Raw genomic sequence first — 16,777 nt, forward strand, 5'->3', positions numbered from 1 at the left:
CACATTTTTTTCCCCGCTGTGAGCCACCACAAGATCTTGTATACATTTCCCTGTGCTAAAAAATATGGAACGCTTCATGAATTTGCATGTCATCCTTGCACAGGGGCCATGCTAATCCTCCCTGTATCGTTTCAATTTTAGTACATGTGCTGCCGAAGTGAGCATTCCTGCTACGTTTTTAGCTTCTGCTCTTACTACTCTCCACAGAGACCTTTGTCTGTCTCTGGGAAAATGCCAAGCCCAGGGCCTTTCTCTTCCTGTTCACTCTGCACCAGAGGTGCTGCCCCCAGATGTCTGCACGGACGGACCTTTTTGTATTGCTGAGGCCTCAGCTCAACTTCTGTCTCTTCCTGGTGAGGCCACCCCTGATCCTCCCGTTGTGATATAGCCCCCCAGTCACTTTCCCTCACATCCCCTGTCACTTCTCCCTGTGGGAAATTGCTTTGTTTCGTGCTGTGCTTACATGTATGTTATGTTTTTTCTCTTCTAGGAGAGGATCTCTGCAAGAGGAGGGTCTTTACCCTCACGGACGCTGCTCTGTCTCACGGGTGTGAACAGTGTCTGGCAATACAGACAAACGTTAAGCATTTATCGAAGGAATGAATCAGATTTAGTGTGAGATGAGCACATACTGTCCAAGGTTCATGGAAACATCCTAATTAAATTATATAAAGGCCTTTAAAATATCCTTCCTAAAAGTATATTAAACACCAAAATCAGCCAGCAGGAATATAAAATAGGGCCAGTTCTAATGACTGGTCGGCACAGGCATGGATTACGTAGTTTGCATGTCACCGGTGCTAAATACACTCTACAGAGTGAATAAATGAAACTTTAAAGCTATAGACATTCCAAAAGCCCTTTTAAACTAATGGTTTCAAACTTTTCACTTACAACTAAAGCTACCTGCAAGCAGAAAGATGGCTTTGAATTTCCCCTCTCCTGTGGCACACCCACTACTTAGTAAGTACTGAGTGTGTAACACGGAAGAAGGGAATAATTGAGCGAATACATACACAAATAAGTGCATGAACCAGCCAAAGGTTCAATAATGAAAGTGGAGAGGCAAGAACATAGGTTAATCCAAGTTGGATAAACAACTCTTAAACAGTCAACAACTCATACGAACTCTGATAGCAAACCAGACTAGTATGCCTGTAAATGACAGCTAGAACTGGGGTTCTAAGAAACCGCTGTAAGAGAAAAAGGTCAAGAAGCGAAGATGAACGATATGGCAAAGCACGTACAGGAAAAAAAAGAAGCGAAATTTTTATTAGTCATCACCACTCGAAAAAGAAGTGAGACTATATAGGAAATTGTTTTAAATACCAAGAAGATGTTCCTGTAGCCAAATGAATCGGTTTAAAAAATAAAACAACAACAACAAAAACCCTTAAGCTTTCTGACATGCAATGCTCTGGTAAAATGAACCAACCAACCAAGAAACATAAATAAACAATGTGTGCCATTTAAAAATAGATTTTTCCTGCTCTCTCATAGCCTGGAAGGATAAAAGGGAGGGAGGGAGAGAGAGGAGGAGGAAAGGGAAGGGGAGGGGGAGGACTTTTGGGGGGAAAGGAGGAGGGCAGAGGGGGGATTGGGAGGAAGGGAGTATGGGAGAGAGGGAGGGCAGAAGGAAGTATGAATGAATTCCCAGGCAATAGAAGCCACTCGGTCATACATTGTTCAGAAATATCAATATGGTGCTTAAATAGATCCTAAGAATTCTCACAATTACCTGTAAGGACTTCATAATCCGCACTATTTTTCCTTCATCACTTGAAAGCATCTGGCTGTATAAAAATAATAACATTTTGCAGCTAGAAGAGACTTTCCAGTCTAAATCTTTCTATCTACATTACATCTTCAGGGAAAATATTAATTCTAATCCTTTGCAAATTTTTGAAACACCTGTAATATTCAGATGGCACATTTAGGATTGCAAATTTGTAAATTATTTTTAAGTTTTACTTTTTTAACTCTCATATACTTCTTCCACACATAGCTATTGATTGAATATAGTAATTAATTTTACAAAGTGGAAAAAAACAGGAAAAGTCTTTAGATACTGAAAAGAAGAATCTCAGATATCCAAATACTTTGAAGCCCAATATATTTGGAACCTCAGAATGACTGCCTGACATTTCATTTTGCTAGAAGTCTAAACAACCACAATAAATTTACAAATGCAGACATGCCACAGTTAAATTTCATTTCACGCTCAGTAAGCAAACATTATCAAACTGAAAGCACTGTCCTCCACTGTCTTTTTAACTCAAAATCTTGTAGCCAATGGATGGTCGACCTTGAAGTATTTCACAGATGGATGAATTGGCTTAGTTTATTCACCAATTTGCAGACTAGCAAACTTAGGCTATATGTATTACTGTTTAGGCAGGTGGCTCTATGTTTTATTTAATAAACAACACAAATAATTAGTGATTAGACAGAATCAAATTAGAGACCCAATTAAGAATTATTCAAGGGAGAAGCCTTCTAAAAATAATGAGTATATTTTCCTGCATTCAAATTTCTTTAGAAGCTTGATTCCGCTTTCATTTGTTAATGGCAAATTTCTTTTCCTGCATCAGTTTCAATGCATCAGTTTCAATGAAAGCAAGAAAATATCTTCATTGAAGAAAGCATCAGATTATACACGGGTTTGGGAAATTAAATGAGGATTGAGTGCTATAGCATGCTGGGTAACCACTGTATTTATCAGTATTTATCTTCATTTTTAGATTATATATAAAGAGGAAGCTTTCTTTATTTAAACATACTTGGTTTTATAATACTGCTCCTTCATTTGTCATCTGCATTTATCACTCAGTAAATGCAATAAAGATACAACATTAAAACACATAGGAAAAAATCCTACTTGTAACGTACTTTATAATTTTGATGCCAAAGTCCCACTTAGTATGTGAGAACTGTCTGTTCCATTTTTAGTTATTAAGTTTTAAAACTGTTACATAATAACTTTCAATTACAAATTATTGAAAAGGCAAATTATTGATGCAGATTTTACATCAGGGAAAATTTCTTTGACTAATTAAACATTAAAACTGACAGATGTGAACTAAAGAAATTTTCCTTAAAGTTGCAGTACACTCTACTCCCCAGGACAGAAGCTTTATCCTGTAAAACCCAAGATGTTAGTTTTATCATGATTTGCATCTAATCCTAGTGGGTGCTGCAAGTCAGTTATCCATATCCATATTGACTTTTCTTTCATATCACTGGTGCACCACTGAGTAAACTTCTTTCCATAAGCAGTAGGTTATTCAAACTCTCAAGAAGTGACGTAGCTATTTTAGTGACACAGTTAAAATTGAACTGTTCAAAGCCCACCTTTGGACAAGGATATCTAAGTATGCACTCTTCTGTAATGCATTATTAAAGAAATAAAATTCAATTATTTTTGTGTAGTAATGACTGTCACAGTTTAACTGGCAGAAAATATTCATTAACGCTATCACAGCTGCTCTTTACACAAACTTGTAATCATCAGCTTACTTAACTGTAAGTTCAAGGGCAAACCTGTTCTTTTCATTGCTGTGGACTGAATGTCTAAGCATATATTACTCCCTTTATTCATTGGTTCTTTCAACAAAGAATTCATTGAATGCTTACTATGTGACTAGTGGCACTGAGTACTACTGATACCTTAAAATCACTGGAGTGCTTGTATCTTTTTGAATTAAGGTTCCCTCTGGATATATGCCCAGGAGTGGGATTGCTGGATCATATGGTAAGTCTATTTTTAGTCTTTTGAGGAATCTCCATACTGTTTTCCATAATGGCTGCACCAAACTACATTCCCACCAACAGTACAGGAGGGTTCCCTTTTCTCCACAGCCTCTCCCAGCATTTATCGTTTGTGGACTTTTGAATGATGGCCATTCTGACTGGTGTGAGGTGATACCTCATTGTAGTTTTGATTTAAAAAATAATAAAATAATGCCATTTGAACATGGATGGGCCTGGAGATCATTATTCTAAGTGAAATATGCCAGAAAGAAAAAGAAAAGTATCATATAATATCACTTATATGTGGAATCTAAAAAAAAGAACACAAAGGAACTTACTTACAAAACAGAAAGATATAGAAAACAAACTTATGGTTACCAGTGGGGAGGGGGTAGGAAGGGGTAAATTGGGAGTTCAGATTTGTAGATACTAACTAGTATATATAAAATAGATAAACAACAAGTTTATAATTTATAGCACAGGGAACTATATTCAATATCTTGTAGTAACTTATGATGAAAAAGAATATGAAAATGAATATATATATGTTCATGTATGACTGAAGCACTGTGCTGTACACCAGAAATTGACACATTGTAAACTGACTATAATTCAATAAAAATATATGTTAACAAAATTAAAAATAAAGGCAGATTATCAGAGTAGATTAAAAAATTGAAAATTAAAAAAATTAAAAATTAAATAAAAAACAGACAACGACCACATCTTAATGAAGCTTAAATGGGGGGAAGGGGTGACAAGTTTGCAGAAAAAGTAAATAAACAAAGAAAAGTGGTAAAAAGGATCTACAATCAATATTTATATCCTCTATTTATATATATAGATATATATAGTAAGTGCTCCAAACACATTTGTTTTAAGAATGAAGCAATCAGTGGTAGACTGTGGGCTTAGCATGTGCCAAGTCCTGACTTCAATCCCCAGTACCTCCATAAATAAATAAAAACCTAATTACCTCTCCTCAAAAAATTTTTTAAAAAGAATGAAGCAATTACTATTTAATTCAATGAAAAGTCTAATCTCATTATAAGGCATCACATCAGTGATTCTCAGGGGAAGGGATTCATGAGTGGGAAAGAGTCAGAATCATCTGGGGGGTAGTTTTTTCCGATTCACAATGACCCTTCAAAACCCAGGTCAGGGAGTCCCTTCCTCCAGGAAGGCTTATCTTTTTTGTGTGATTTTGTTTATTTGTTTGTTTTTAATTGAGGGGGAGGGAATTAGGTTTATTTATTTATTTATTTAAACTGGGGATTGAACCCAAGACCTCATGCATGCTAAGCATGTGCTCTACCACTGAGCTGTACCCTCCCCTGCTAAGGAAGGTTTATCTTATGTGCACCCTCCCCCCATCTCTTCCAAGGGGTCCTGTGCTTACCCTACTAGTTAGGACACTGGTTCAGGTGCTTTAGCAAATCAGTAAGAGTGCTTAAACACGATGGGGGGTTTCTTTCTTTATCATATTAGGATCTGAGCTGGCAGATGGTGGCCTGGGGTTGGGAGAGAGTAGGTGGGGCTGCTATAGGAAGTCATCCAGGGATCTGGGTTCCTTCTATCTGAAATGTTAGAGCTTGACGTGCTATCCTTACAGCTGCGAGTGTGACCCACCACCAGCATGGCCAAGTTCCAGCCCAAAGAAGGAGAAAAGTGGTCAAGTTCGCTTTTGAGAACAGAACCAGTAATTGCACATACTACTTCTGCTCGATGTCATTATTAATGTGGCCACACCTTACTGCAATGGAGCAAGCGAAATGCGGTTTCTCCAGCTGAGTGGTCGTGTGCATAGCTGAAACATGGGAGTTTCTATTACCAAAGAATGGGTGAATGAGTACTGGCAGATACCCAGTTTGTCTCCCCTCACTTACTTTATTATAGCATTATTATTCTCTGTTGTACTTTAGACCTTATTTGGTCTTCCCTGAGCTGCTCTCAAAGTCCGTTCAGCAAAGACCAGTATCCTGTTCCTCTCCATTACCCTGGTACCTAGCATGGAGCCTGGCCTCTAACGAGCACTCGCTCCTGTGTACTGACTCTACTACAGGTTCTCTCAAAATTTCATTTTCTTTTTCAACAACCTAGTCAGCTAGGTAAAGTAAGCCCACTTTATAGGTGCTGATCTTTATAAACATTTCCATTTAAAGGCTCAATAAATTATGGCTTCAGTGTTTGAAATCAAACTTGTATGACTCTTCAAATCCTTTGCTGTTACAACAAACCATGCTGGTAGATTTTAAGTAAACACCAAAACTTGAGGCTATTATTTTAAAATCTGACCTCAAAAACCTTTCATTAGAGATGTCTTAAAATCTTCAGGTGCTTATTCTAATATTAACAGCCTTATTTTTAATCCTATACCAATGCAAATTTTCTGAATGACAAGAAACAAGAATTCTGATGGTTAAAGACTATGAAGTTCTTATAGAATTTGGAATAAAGAAACTAGATCCTCAGCCATTTGTGCTCATTAAATATCACTATATCATTTGTCTCATGATTAAGCTGGTTACTCTTTATATGCTGTACTAGAGAACTGTGGGGTTTATACTAAATTATTTTTAATTTTTATTTTGCTGTGGTTAAAAACACAACATGTGATTTTTATTTAGTTAGTTAGTTAGTTGAAATATAGTCAGTTACAATGTATAATTTCTGGTGTATGGCCTAATATCCTAGTCGTGTGTGTGTGTGAGTGTGTGTGTGTGTGTATGTATATATATATATATACATACATATACTCATCTTCATATTCTTTTTCAGTAAAGATTTCCTCAACAGATTTTAAAATATACAATACAGCATTATTAACTATAGACGCAATGATGTACAGCAATCTCCATAACTTATTCACCTTACACAACCAAAACTTGTTGGTGGGAATGCCAATAGTGCTGCTGCTATGAAAAACAATATGAAAGATCTTCAAAAGATTCAAAATAAAGCAACCATATGATCCAGCAATCCAACTTCTGGATCTTTATCCAAAAGAATTGAAATCAGAATTTCAAAGAGATATCTGCACTCCCATGTTCATTGCAACATTATTCACAATAGCCAAGATGTGGAAACAACCTAAATGCCTGTGGATGGGTGAATGGAAAAAGAAAATATAGTATATACCTACAATGGAATATTATTCAGCCTGAAAAAGGAATTAGACTCTGCAATATAATCACATCTTAACCTATGCAAGGCACTAGATCTTTGAAGCAAGATGTAAATGAAGCAACATTTGCAAAATATTGTTCCTCACAAACACTTCTTCCTCAGAAAACAAATAGGATTTTATTCAAGAGTTTGAGAATCACCAAGTAAAACAAAATGAAGCATGTTTTTCAACTGAAGGACTTCTTAGGGCTTCTAAGTCACCATGCATCATGACTCTCTGATAGGGAGTAAACTTATTCACCACAGTATATGTTTTTTTTCCCATGGAACCTCATCTCAAGTGGGTTCTCAAACTATCTGGTCTCAAGAATTCTTTACCTTCTTAAATACTATTGAGAACATCAAAGGGCTTGTGTTTACATGAATTACATCTATTGATATTTACCATAAGTAAAACTTAGAATTTGAAAGTATACTTATTACTAATTTATTTTAAAATAACATGTTAACATAAGTAACATATTTTATGGAAAACACGTTTCTCAAAACAAAAAAATTTAGTGAGAAGATTGGTACTGTTTTATATTTTACAAATCAAATGCATAGCTGAATGAGAAAGGCTGCATTTTCATGTTGATGCTGTATGTAATCTGTTGTAATATGTTGTCTGATCAAAGCATACAAAGAAAATCCAATTCACACAGACATGGAGTTGGAAAAGGAAGGAGAATTTTAATAGCTTTTTCAGATAATTGTGAATATTCTTTGATACACCAGAAATCAGCAAGAGGTAGTTTCTTAAAGATTAGTTGCAATGTGGAGCCTGAAACTTTGTCAATGAACTTTCTGTGTTCTCTTACATTAAAATCCATTGGTCTTATACTTTGAGTGAATCTTTACATATACACTTTACATATTCACTTTACATATTCACTTACAAATGGATATTTACATATTCATTTACATACTTTTTTTTATTGAGTTAGAGTCATTTTAGAATGTTGTGTCAAATTCCAGTGTAGAGCACAATTTTTCAGTTATACATGAACATACATATATTCATTGTCATTTTTTCACTGTACATAAGATTTTATAGCACCAGGCATTAGTCACTAGGAAAATATTGCTTCAGTGAGTACTGTAGGTCTTCCAAATGTTGATATGTTTCATTATACTATATCAAAACATCACATTAATTATCACCACTCATCTCAGAAAAGGCATTAAGTATTATTGGGAAACTGTCAAGCTCATGATGGTGGAGGTGGACACAAGTGTCCCAAACTTCCAATTTTCACTTGAAAGCTTGAATTTTATCCTTGGCAACAAATGTTATCTGTCGTAAGCCTTGAAGTGACAGGTTCATTTTGTTCATTTTCAAGATACTACGTGCCGAATACACAAGTCTGAATAACCACAGTTTGCCTGTCACTTCTTTCAGTAGAATGTTATTCCATGGGAAAGTGGCTAGTTCAGTTCACAGCTCAAACAATTTGGAAAATGCTTTTCCTCGAGACAGCCATCGTACCTTGGTACGCAACAGAAGTGCTTTAAGAGTACTTCCCATTTTGTAGCACAGACTATTAAAACATGTTTATTATTTCATCAAAGACACTCTAAAGTGAAAGCTGCTTTTTATTTTCAATTGCAAGTGTGTAGTGGTGACGAATAAATGACGACTAGTGCACACCGATGCCACTGCCTTGGAGCAAAAGCCCCAAAGGTGTCATCCACCATCGGGTAACAGCAAATAATACGGACCGCAGGGTCCGTGGACTGCATTTTAAGAACCTGCTACACAGAATCACTAAGTGAAACTGATAACAGCCTTGGTTTTCTGTTATTTGCTCCAAGTTCTGACACAGGATTTCCCCAAAATTTTAGTGCAACTTAAAGCTTTAATAATTCCAGAAGTATAAATGCCAACAACTTAGTTGAACGTCTCCTACACATATTGAGTTGAGTACATTTGAAAGAATAAATTTTTACTTTAAAATTTTGTCTGCAACTGTTTCCACATGGATTGGTGGAGGAAGCCCTTTGCTTAGCCACCTCAGTTACTAGATCTGCCTCCATTTGATGGTTTATTTATTCATTTTTTGGTAGGTAATATCCAAACTGTTGTGTCTGTATCAAAACCTTGTGCTCTGGGTGACTTTTAAGGCTAGGATTATAAATGCAATCCTTTCTATCAGTGAGCTCAGCTGGTGAAAACTTTTTACAAGGTTTAATTATCAGTTAGAGCAATGCATAGCATAAAGTGGTAGTTATGTTGAGTTGTAATAGAAACATCAATATTTTAAGATGTTAAGTAATCAACCTTTCAAATGTTGTTTTCTGTAAATAATTGCACTATACCATTCTTAGGTTACTGGCCTCACAGAGCATTTACGGTAAAAATGTATGAATTAAACCATTCACTCAAGAGTTAATAAATATTTATTGAATAACTATTACGTACCAGGAATTGAGCTAATAAATATTTACTGAATAACTATTACATACCAGGAATTGAGCTGGACACTACAAAATATTTAATAAAGACATTTTAAAATAACACACATTGCTATATTGAAACTATTCTTGTAATACCAGTATCAGTCATTTCTGAGATTTATATGCTCAAAATGTCAAACTAAACTGACAGCTTTTAATATTCACCATTAAAATTCAACCTAATCCTATTCTAGCATTTATAATAAAATTATGAACTTGGTAGAGAAGCATTAAAATTCAGTAATAACTCTTACTTGACATTGTTTTTAAAATTTATCATCAGATAATGAGTACTATAGAAATGGTGCTAAGATTTTGCATTTCAGCCAAAATACAGAGTTACAGGTGAATAAAGGTCAGTGATGATTGTTTTTTCTTTATAGATGCCATGAACACTCAACTCAGAAGCACCACAGCATAAATAATTGTGGTTCTCTCCTGACTTCTTGCTTACTGACATAAGAAATACAAGATATTCTGTAGATTCTGTTTGCAATTTTTAACTTGGGTTCAGAAAAGTTTAAACAAATGTCAGCCTACAGAAATAAAAACACTATCTTTGTCAACACAATTTAGCCCAAGTTTTTTTTAATTTTTGGTGATACTAAGAGGGAAACTGAACCAACAGTAATTAAAAATCTCTCTAATACACACTCACTCTTCCAGGTTTTAGAAACAAACCACTGAGATTATCAGCAACTGCCCTCTTCTGAAGGAGTCTCATGAAAGAAGGTAGTCTCTGATAGAAAAGAGGGGGACTGAATATGGGATCTGGACCCCCCATTAGAATGAGGGGGACCTCTGCGCACATTTCATCGAGTAAGAAAAAAGAGGAGGTTCTGCCCCAATCAGTTCATGATCTAAGAGGGGCTGTGAGCCTCACATCCTTGTACAACTACATTCATCCCAGGACAAACACCCGGAAGATGGGATGACAAGCATTTCTCACCTTGGACCAGCAGAATGGGAGCTAAATGATGGTGCCATGTCTACCCTGTGTGTGTATGTGCACAGCATCCAAATAAATATGCCTTCTTTTCTTTTCAAATTCTTGTTATTCAGAAAGCATCATGCAGTTGAAACATGTAGCTGGACTAGGAAGAAATGAATTAGACTGACTGTAAGTGCCTTAACAAAAGCCTGGAAGCCACACTGCAACACATAGAGAAGCAGAGTTCGTGGTAGAGGGTGGATTCATCATTCTGTTTTCTTATTTTCACCTGTGATGTTTTATGGCTAACAAAACCTTACACTTTCTCAGCACACCTATGGAAGTTTCTAAAGGTCACTATGCCATTCCATTTACGAAGCCAAAGCTAGTGATGCAGAATTAGGTCTCTTTACCAAAAAAAAAAAAAAAAAAAAAAAAAACCTGGTTACTAGTCCTAGCAGAGCCTGCTAACTAACAGCATGACCTTGAGTAAATGACTTAACCTCGCTAGACTTGTTTTCTCATCGGTGAAATGAAGGGACTGAACAATATGATGGTTTATTTGTTTGGCAGCTCTAAATCTGATTATATATCCTCAGACATGAAACATCTAGAATATTAAAATTTCCTAGGAAATTAAGAGAGTGTTGCAAAGAATATTTTTCTTTTTTCTTTTTTCTTTTCTTTTTTTTTTTACAATTATGTGTTATTTGGTACATGTTGGTTATGGCTGGTCCTCAAGCTGCTAGCTTTATATTTGTTGCAGGAGATTAAACTTCCTTGAGGACGGTGATCTCTAGATTTCTCTGTGGTTAATTACCCAATAATGTCTAATAAAGTGCTTTGCACATTAACATTTTCATGATAAAAATGATCAATGATCATTTAAAGCTTCTCTTGCTAAAGTATTGGGTTATGAGAAAATTATACCTTCATTAAGATTCATCTTTATCCTTCATCAGCATTTAGTACATACTCTGGCATCTAACAACCACACGTATCAATGTGTCAATCTCTCCAGCAGACAAATTAACATTTTGTGCTTTGACCAAAAACATTAGCAACAGTTAATGGAGGCAACACTGGAAATCAAGTATTTACTCAGTAAACACCACCTGTGATACTTGGGAATTATTTCTGTACACAATGCTTTCTAAACCTGAGAATCCTGGCACTCGCTTAGAGTAACCATGGCATGTCAGACTCATGGGAACAGTCTGAAAGAATTTCAGGGAGACAGCACAAGCCTCCCTCCTTTCCAAGCCCCAAACACCAACACACGTCCAGGCACTTTTATTGCCACTCATGGACTAAATTCCTTATCCACTGGACCATAAGTAGAAATGAAAATGCAACACCATCCCCAACTCTAAAACAGACAGCCTAATAATTTCCAAGGGTACACAGATCTAATTATGCTCACAGCTCTGTCCCTTCCAGGAGAGTACATAGAAACGGGCTCCAGCTGTCCCAAGGACCTAACGTTTCATTCTTTGTACAAGCCTGACAAGTTTTCAAATGTTAATAGCCTTAGCAATGATTTCCATAATGTAACCATGGCAGAGGTGCCTGGAGTCTGCCAGGATTTTAAAAAGGTGGGTGGGGGGACAATTCCTAAACACTAAGAGGTTCAAGGATAAGGCATTTTAATTGTCATCAGAAAATCAGACACATGCGTGCGTGTTCACGCGCGCGCACACACACACACACAGAAAGGTGAGAAGCAAAGAAGCAAGAGTTACTGGTTGAAATGTGCTCTCAGAGAGATTGTTTTGGAGTTCCTTTTTGCCTGACAGAGAAGAAAGATGAATAAAGACACAGCACGTGCTGCTGAAGCCCCAGGCCCAGTTGAGGCCTCTCTACCAGGGCTGCCTGTGAGGATGAGGATCAGCCACTCCTTGAAAGGCAGCAGTTACTGCTCACCGCAAGGCTTTGATCGGGTCTTTCTGATTTGCTGTAACTCAGCGGGTTTCACAAGGCTTTGGCATTGCAAGTGGTGAGCCTTGACGGTCACAAAGTCCAACACCACCTTCTCCGCATCAACTCTGATGCCCTCCATATCATGGGGACAAGTGGTTGCCCAGTGTCTCTCCTGGTCTGTCCAACGATGAGAAGCTCATCTGAGTCCAATAACCGTGCTTTGTCTACAGGAAGCATGGGGGGCTCATTGTTCAAGGATAGTTGTTCCCAAGAAAAACCCACTCAAAGTGAATCCACTTAAAACAGAAGTTAAATTTCATAGTATAGAGCAGAAACAAGAAGGCTGGAAAACTGAACCCTCCACCCCTAAATGAATCCATTATTGGCTTTCATCATTTTCAAAGGGGTCATTATTTTAAAAATTTTACTTGAAATGCATATGATAGCACAAAATTATATGACAGCAAAATTTAACACCCTTTATATTTCATCCTTTCATATTGGACTTTCACAGCCCAATCTACAAAAGGTCATTTCTGTAAGTTTTCAAGGGCTTTATTAATTTTTCCAAAGGGCTCACTTGATCTTTTGATACACCCTCTTTTGGAGATGCCTACATTACCACTATTCTTGTCTATTTTTCACCTTCAATTTTTTTTAGTCCAATTCTATCTTTAGGTTTGAGCAGCTTGTCCACATCTCCTTACCCAACTCATGAAACTCTGAAACTTTGGTGAGGTTTTCAATTCATACTGTTCTTCATCGTCAAAAAGAGTAATCAGTAACAGCATATACTTATGGTTCTCTTAAAAAGGAAGAGAGAATGACTGAAAAAACCGGCAAGGCAAAGGTAGATAGTAAACACACGAGAGAGGTTTTCATAAGGACAAATTTTAAGTAGTCAGTTCCTAAGTGAGTTTTTTCATGTCATGACAATTTTTGCTTTGTGATTCATCTAACAGGGGGTTTAAAATAGCGTTATTATTACTATTACCTTTCTCAGTGTAACTCTACACACAAGGCATGAGACGTTAACTAGAGAGTCTGCTTATATTAGGGATGAGTCTATATTATTTAGTATAAATGGCATTAGCTGCCTTTTCTCCTGGGAAGGCTTGTTTGATACAGAAATGCCTCCATCCTTATTTTCAGGGATTAGTAAGTAGTGAGAGCTTAGCTTTTGGAGTCAGCTTGGTTGCCATCTTACTCTGCCAATTACTACATTTAAGACTTTAGGTAAGGCACATACCCTCTTTATCCCACAGTTTCCCCATCTGTAAAATGGGCATAATGGCAGCACCTACTTCACCATCTGCATGTGAGGATGATTGCAAGTAATCAGTACCCACAAAGGTCAGCTGTTACTCTGCTGTTAATGCTAATGTATTAAAGTAAGGGGATGCCCTTTGGATGATTAATAGCAGACTTCTTTTTCCTTTTTTAAGGAACTATATTTTAAAATGTAAAAAAAGAAATCCTGTCTCTGGAATAAAAATTTTGATTAAGAATTAAGGAACTAAACTTTCGACTAATATTCAGAGTTCCTATGATTCCAAAGTACGTATAAAGAATTAAGCAAATTGAAACAAAAAGTTAGCAAAATGTTGTTTTATGTCATTGAATCTAAGTCCTCAGTTCCAGCCCTACCTCAGATGCTACTGGAGTTAGAGATTTAAAGTGTCATCTAGAGAAATCCCTGTACTACACATATTAGATGAAAATAAAGCCACTAAAAAGAAAAAAAAATAATGTATTACATTCTATTATGAAAAAAGTAACTTAAAAGTGAGGAAGAAATGATTTTCCTCCAAAGCTCAAAATTTGAAATGTCACTGAACTAAATAAAAATTAGGGTGAAGGTGGGAATAATTCTCATGTTCTGAATATATCAGCATCTCAATTACTCTTTTCAAAATATTCACCTGGAATAGTCTGTGTTTGTTGTTTGAAAATGCATAAGAGAGAGTGTGGGTAGAGGGAAATCAGTAAATAAACAACATACATCTTAAATGTATCGAAAAATTTCCAAAACGATTAGCATCTTGTTTACTACCTATGGCCTGCATTTCTCTATCTCTTCTCCTTGAGGTAAGCTTTTGAATATAGAAAGAAAAATCCAAATTCATTGTATTAACATCTCTTGTTACATGGCAAAACGGTATCACCCAAACAGTGGCTTAGAAAAACACACACTTATTATCTCACAGTTCCTGTGCGTCTGAGTCTGAGCAAGGCTTAGCTGGGTCGTCCGCTCAGTCTCACAGGCTGCAATCAACATGCCAACCTGGCTGAGTTCTCATCTGAAACTCAACTAGGGAAGGGTCTGCTTCCAAGCTTGCTCAGGTTATTGGCAGGATTAAGTTCCTTGCAGTTGTAAGACTGAGAGCGTCACTGTCTTGCTGGCAGTCAGCTGGTGGCTAATCTCCATTTGTAGAAGTTACCGAGTAGTTCCTTGCTACATGGGGTTCCTCTATGCGCCTGCTTGCCTCCTCAAAACCAGCAAAGGAGGGAGTAAGAGAGAGAGGGAGACCCCAGCATGATAGATGCTACAATCTTATGTAACATAATCACATAATCACAGACACCTAAACACATAAATGCTGTCATTTCTGTTCCATTCTATTGATTGGAAGCAAGTCACCATTCACAGTCAAGGGGAGGGATCACACAAGGGCGCGAGTGCCAGCAGGCAGGGGTGTGGAGGCCACATTCAGTCTGTCTGCTACACTCATATATTTTAATATTACTAGCAGATTCACTTTTAGTGGAAGAGAAGGATGGCAATACTGATTTTAGAAACCTAAAAACATCTACATTCCACATTTTCCCTTTTGTCCCCTCAATAATTGAGTACTGGCTCTTTTGATGTATTATTTTGAAATGATTGAGAAAACTAGCTATACATTTGCCTATGATTCCAATTTTAACACAGATTCCTTTTCATAAAAACACATCTCATTTGGCCAAGTACAGAGTAAGTGTGCCAGGTTCGTTCTAGTTTTCTCAGTGGTTAGAGTTCTGGTTTTCTCAGCACTTGCTCAGCGGCTGGAGGCTACAAGAAGAATTCAAGTATGACAGGCTTTTCATGTCTCTTGCACTGGGAAACCCTTCGGCCTGTTCTAGGAAGCAGACATCGCTGTCAAACACTCTGCCTGTCCTGCATCTGGCACTCCTATGCCTCAGGATCTAAGATGGACCAAATATTTGTCCCAAGATGACACAACTGACCAGCATCATGATGAGACAGTGATTTCATCTTAGTGCAACATTCATGCAATAACACGCTTTCTAGGGGCTTAAATACAATCAAGACAGTCCTGTGGAATTGTAGATGTTGTGATCACAATTATAGATGATGCTGTATGTGATAGTATAAGGTTAAAGAGACTGCCAAAGGCTCTGCTAAAAAGAACTCTTGACGTTGCGTTCACCCTTCAAAATGTAAGGCCATACTGCCCATTTTCTAACCTACTGATGTGCAGTACTTATGCAATATGATGTGGAGATGACCGGCATTATTAATAATCAACACCTCACATCTCCAAAGCTTTTACATCTTCAAAACACATTCATAACTATTATCTCACTTTAGATAAGTAAAAATGGAAGCAAGGATGATATACTCCTACCACTTTTTAGTCTGACTTTTATTCTATGTAGTGAGTTTTATCTCTCTTTTGCAGTGAAAATTATATTACCATCTTTCCTTTAAATCAGCTCCAACAATTCCTCGGGTGAGGAAGCTTCCCAGAGAGCCTTCTGCCCTCTGCTAGGGCATCCTCCTGCCTCTGCTCTAAACTTTCAGCTGTTTTCCAGTATATTTTATATTTAATTTGCTGGATGGAAACGTCATCAAGAGAAGGGATTTCACTTGTTTTTTAGTTTTGGTTGGGGTTGGGGTTGTCCCATAATTCCTCATGGTAGTGCTGTTGCTCACAGAAGTATTTAAAAAAGGTACCAACGATCTCACACTTAGCTGCTGACTGAAGGACCTTCATTTCAGAAAGTGATTCTCCTACTTTTTTCCCTCTGCCCCTGTGATAGGTTAAAAAAAAATGACCACCTTTTTCCACCACTGGTTACTCGTACTCATTTTACAAAACAATTTGAAGTACTTTATTCATAGGGTAAAGCAATACAGCTCAGCATATGTTCTGAAAGGTGACTGTCAAAAAATTTTTTTAAACAGTGTAATTGTTTTTTCAAAATCTTACATGGAATTTTCTATATTTAAAAGAGATCAATATATAAAAGAGATCTTCTCAATACATAAAAGAGGTCACCTCTGATGGAAGGTGATGGAGAGTGAGGGGTGGGAGTAGGTCTAGCCTGCCTTCCCACCTGCCTGCCACACGTCCACCCCAGGACCCCCTCAGACAGAAACTCTGGCTCCAAGGCAGTAACGTCGGACTCTCACTCCCACCAACTACTTGGGAGTAGGCCACGTGGCCAGGTTCAGATGTCAACAGCAAGCACCTGTATACAAGGTGACACTTGGCTCTGTTTTTCCAGGAATGCTGATTAGTTCCTGTTGATGTCTTCCCATTAGCATTA

General features: G+C 37.2%; 1 protein-coding gene and 1 non-coding gene across 3 annotated transcripts in view; both read right to left on the reverse strand.

The window, feature by feature from the left end:
- The window catches only part of GRIP1 (glutamate receptor interacting protein 1), a 619,135-nt gene that overhangs the window by 390,700 nt on the left and 211,658 nt on the right, over positions 1–16,777 (reverse strand). The window lies entirely within an intron of this gene.
- LOC116282721 (U6 spliceosomal RNA) lies at positions 59–165 on the reverse strand. Its single transcript, XR_004192303.1, has one exon. It is a non-coding gene; the product is annotated as a U6 spliceosomal RNA (small nuclear RNA).

Source organism: Vicugna pacos, chromosome 12, assembly GCF_048564905.1.
Source record: "Vicugna pacos chromosome 12, VicPac4, whole genome shotgun sequence".
NCBI lineage: Eukaryota > Metazoa > Chordata > Mammalia > Artiodactyla > Camelidae > Vicugna > Vicugna pacos.